The sequence below is a fragment of the Bombus vancouverensis genome, unplaced genomic scaffold (genome assembly GCF_051014615.1).
Source record: "Bombus vancouverensis nearcticus unplaced genomic scaffold, iyBomVanc1_principal scaffold0153, whole genome shotgun sequence".
NCBI lineage: Eukaryota > Metazoa > Arthropoda > Insecta > Hymenoptera > Apidae > Bombus > Bombus vancouverensis.
The window spans coordinates 1-5637 of record NW_027469040.1 but is presented as its reverse complement, the minus strand read 5'-3'; the positions used below and the strand labels follow the sequence as shown (position 1 = coordinate 5637).

The 5637-nt window shown below is 14.9% G+C and overlaps 1 pseudogene; it reads left to right on the top strand.

The window, feature by feature from the left end:
* The first annotated feature begins 1654 nt into the window (after positions 1-1654).
* On the top strand, positions 1655-5187 carry LOC143305115 (NADH-ubiquinone oxidoreductase chain 5-like; annotated as a pseudogene).
* The last annotated feature ends 450 nt before the right edge of the window (positions 5188-5637 follow it).

Sequence of the window (5637 nt, the reverse complement as noted above, 5' to 3'; positions counted from 1 at the left end):
TAGGAATTGTTCGTAGAATTGAATATGCAAATAAAAAGTATCATTCAGGTTTAATATGAATTGGGGTAATTATTGGATTTGCTATTTTAAAATTATCCGGATCTCCTAATATATAGGGTTCTTGTAAATTAATAAGTATAAATAGTATGAAAATTAATATTATCGTAATTAAATCTTTAATTGAAAAATATGGATGAAAGTTAATTTTGTAAATATTTAATTTTGAATGGATAGGATTAGAAGATCCTGTAATATGAAGAATAATTAAATGTATAAAAACTATTATTAAAATTAAAAATGGTAAAATAAAATGAAATGAGTAAAATCGATTTAATGTATCATTGTTAATTGAGAATCCTCCTCAAATTCATTCTACTGTAAATTGTCCAATATAAGGAATAGCAGAAATTAAATTTGTAATAACTATTGCTCCTCAAAAAGATATTTGACCTCATGGTAAAACATAGCCAAGAAATGCTGTTCCTATTGATAAAAATAAAATTGATACACCAATTATTCAAACTTGATATAATTTAAATGAATAGTAAAATATATTTCGTGCAATATGTAAATATATAATAAAAAAGTAAAATGATGCACCATTTATATGAATTAATCGGATTAATCATCCTGAATTTATATCTTTTATGATATTTGAAATTCTATTAAAAGCAATATTAATATTTGGGCAATAATGTATTGATAAAAATAATCCTGAAATAATTTGAATTATTAAAAATATTCCAAGTATTGATCCAAAATTTCATAAATAATTAATATTAATTGGAGTTGGTAAATTAATAAATGATAATGGTAAGTTTAATATATGAATTTTATAAATTGATGAAATTATTTTTTTCATTTTTTTGCTCGTAAGTTTTTATTTTTAATAAAACAAATTTTTGTTATAATTAATAATATAACAATTAAAAAAATAATAAATATTAAAAGAATTCAATAATTTGGTTTTAAATATAATTTTTTAATATTATATATTTTATTATTTTTGTTATAATTAAAATTTAATATTTTTAAGTTTATTTTATAATTATTTATTAAAAATAAAAAAGTTATAAAAAAAATTAAGTTTAAATAAAATAAATTAGAATAATTGTTTTTTTTTATTGGGTTATTAATTAATCTAATGAAATAAGAAAATAAAATCAATATTCCTCTAATAAAAATAATTAATAAAATATATAAGTTTAATGAGATTATTTGTTTATAAGTTATAATATTTATTGATATAAAAATAATATAAAAAATTAAATATAATATTTGTTTTATAGGGGATATAAATGTATTTATATAAAAATAATTTAAGATTAAAATTAAATTAATTCTTAAATTTATAAATAAAAAAAAATAAATAATTATTAAAGTTTTCATTAATTATAAATAAATTTTTAAATTATTTTATAGTTATATTAATATTTTTAAATTTTTAATTTACAAAATTAATGTTTTTATTAAACTATATAACTATGATTTAAATTGTCAAAAAATAGTTTAAATTAAAATAATAATTTTGGGAATTATAGATATTTTTATAAAATTTTTTTGAAATTTAAAATTTAAAAAATTTAATTTAATAAATTTTTTAGAAATAAATTTATTTAGTAATTTATTTTTTATAATTTTATTTTTTTTTAATTTAAATTTTATTAAGTAATTATATTTATTTTTTAATTTTATTGGAAATTTAATTTTAGATATTTTATTTAATATGATTTTAATTATCAAAAAATAGTTTAAATTAAAATTATAATTTAGGGGATTATAGATATTTTTATAAATTTTTTTGAAATTTAATATTAGTTAAAAAAATTTAATTTATAAAATTTCTAATATTAAATTTATTGCAGAATTTATAGTATTTAATTTTATTTTTATAATTTTAGTTATTTTATTAAATAATAATATTTATTTTTTAACTTTCTTAATTGGGTTAGAATATTTAATTTCAGTCATTTTATTTTATATAATTTTAATTGATTTAAACAGGTGAATTTATTTAATTTATTTAATTTATTCTGTTTGTGAAGGAGTAATAGGTTTATCTTTGTTAGTAAGAATGAATTATGAATATGGTCATCAAAAAATTAACGTCTTAAATTTAATTTAAAAAATGAACGAAATTACAATTGTGGTTATTATTATCATTTTGTTTAAATATGTGAATTTCCATATGTTAAGAAATTTAATATTTTTATTGAGATTAAATTTTTTAACAAATATGAATTGATTAAAATGAATTTATTTGATCGGAGGATTAGGAAATAATTATTATTCAAATTATTTAATTTTAATAATATTTTGAGTGTTTGGTGTAATTTTTTTAAATTTAAAAGAATATAAAAAAAATTGTTTATTTTTAAATTTAGTTCTAATATTTTTTATGCTGGTAAATTTTATATGCATAGATTTATTAATATTTTATTTTATATATGAATTAAGATTATTATTAATTTTTTATATAGTTATAGAATGAGGTTATTCAGAAGATCGGGTTTTGTCTGCATTTTACCTAATATTTTATACATTAGTTTTTTCTTTACCTATATTATATTTGATTTTTAAATTAATGAATTTTAGTGATAGAATTAATTTTTTAATATTAGAAATTTTATCATTAAAATTTGATAAATTCGGTTTTTTATATTTATTATCATCATTTTTAGTAAAAATTCCCATATATATATTACATGGTTGATTAATTAAAGCTCATGTTGAAGCTTCTTTTTTTAGGTCAATAATTTTAGCTTCAGTTATACTAAAATTAGGTAGATATGGGATATTGCGTTTTTTATTAATTTTTAAAAGAATATTTAAGTTCATAAAATTTCATTTGTTTATCATTAATTTTTTAGGAATAATTGTTTTAAGATTTATATGTTTATTTCAGTTTGATATAAAATTAATTATTGCTCTTTCTTCTGTAGTTCATATAGGTATCATATCTTTGGGTTTATTATTAGGGAAAAAAATTAGAATTCTTGGTGGTCTAGTCATGATAATTTCTCACGGTTTAGTCTCATCGGGCTTATTTTATTTAGTAAATATAATTTACAGCCAAACTCGGACTCGAATCATTTTTGTTAATAAAGGAATAATTAATTTTATACCTTCAATAACAATAATATGATTTTTAATATGTATTTATAATTCTGGAGCTCCACTATCTTTAAATATAGTTAGTGAGATTTTTTTATTAATAAGATTAGTTGGTTGATGTAAATATTTATTTATATTTTTAATTTTTATTGTTTATTGAGATTTATTTATTCAATTTATCTATTCAGATTTATACAATACGGAAAATTTTTTTTTTCAAAAATAAATTTAATAAATAGTTATTTAATAAATTATTTAAGGTTAATATTACATATTTTACCTTTAAATATTTTTATTTTTAAATTATTATATTATTTAAATAGTTTAATTAAAATATTGAATTGTGATTTCAATGATATATAAATTTATATTTTAAATTTAATGAAAATAATTATTTCTGGAATTATTTTAATAGCTTTAAGCTTTATTTTTATATTTTTTAGTTTTTATACTTTATTTATTAATAAATTATTTATTTTTTGAATGGTTAATTTTTAATATTAATTCTATAAAAATAAATTTAATTTTTATATTTAGATTTAAGTTATTGATATTTGTATTTTTGGTTATATTAATTAGTTCATTTATTTTATTTTATAGAGTTAGATATATAAATTTGAATAATAAGTATTTAATTAATCGATTTTATTATTTAATATTAATATTTTTGATTTCAATAATTTTTTTAATTTTAAGACCAAATATATTAACTTTATTATTGGGTTGAGATGGGTTAGGATTAATTTCTTATTGTTTAATTATTTATTATCAAAAATTTTTATCATTAAATTCTGGAATAATAACTATAATTTTAAATCGTTTAGGGGATTGTAGGTTATTAATAATTATTTCTTTTATAGTAATTTTTGGAAGATGAAATTTAATATTATATAAAATAAATTTTTTAATTTTAATTATATTTATTTTAATAGTGTTTACAAAAAGAGCTCAATTAATATTTATGATTTGATTGCCAGCTGCGATAATAGCACCAACTCCTGTTTCTTCATTAGTTCATTCTTCTACTTTAGTTACTGCAGGGATTTATTTATTAATTAATTATGAGATGATAATTGATTTAAAAATATAAGAGATTTATTTTAATAGTTTCAAGAATATCAATATTGGTTTCGGGAATTATAGCTAATTTTGAAATAGATTTTAAAAAAATTGTTGCTTTATCAACATTAAGACAATTAGGTTTTATAATAAGAATTTATTCATTAGGAATGACAGATTTAACATTTTTACATTTATTTATTCATGCATTTTTTAAGTCTATAATATTTATATGTGTAGGAAGATTTATTCATTACATAAATGGTATTCAAAATTTTCGTTTTTACTCAGGTATATTTTTTGTATATCCTTTAAAGAGGATATTTTTAATATTTTCATTAATAATGTTATGTGGTTTTCCGTTTTTAGTTGGATTTTATTCTAAGGATTTAATTGTTGAATTTTATTTATTAAGCATTAAAAGAATTTTTAGAATGATAAATTTAATTTTTGGTACTATTTTTACTGTATCTTATTCTTTTCGTTTATTATTTATAATAGCAAATAATAATTATATAATAAATTTAATATATTTAAGAGAAGATTTAATTATAATTATAGTTTTAACAATAATTTTAATTATAATGTTAATTTTAAGGAAATTTATTTTTAATATTTTTTTTTATTTTTTAAATATTAATTTAATTTATATTTATAAATATTTTGTGTTTAAAATAATTTTGTTAGGATTAATATTTTCAATGTTAATAATGAATACAAATTTTTTAAAAAAGAGAAAAATATTTTTTAAAAGATTTTTTATAATAGAGTTTTTTTATAAGTTATTTGTTAATAAATTGATAAATGAAATAATTTATTATGAATTTTATTTTGAGAAAGGGTTTTTAGAAAAATTTTTAAGAAAAATTATAGTTTATATTTGTGATTTAATAGAAATTAATATTAAAATTAAAATTTCTTTATTGTTGTTATTGTATTTATATTTATTAGTTTTTTTAATTTTAATTTAATATTTATGTAATGTAATAATATTAAATAAAAATTATTCAAGAATTTAAATAGCTTATATTAGAGCATAATATTGAAAATATTAAGGAAATTTTTTAAAATTTTTAAATAATATAATGTATGAATAATTATAAATTTATTATTATTTACATTTAAAGAAATAATGATGTATTAAATCAAAATTAAAGTTAGAAGCTTTATTAAATTATTTCTATTTATAATTAATTTTTAAAGATTAATAATTTTATATTGAAAGTATAATGTTTTATTTAAACTATATAAATTGATTTAAAACTATATATATATGTATACATATAAATGTGTATATATATAGAGGTTTATGAATGTATATAAAAGAAAATATTTTTATAAATTGGAATTTTTAGATTCAATTATTTTATTAACAATAAAATGCCTCTATTTTGGCTTCAATTTAAAATTTATATAATTTAATAAGTATGAATTAATATAAGAAGTAAAATTTACTTTTAATTT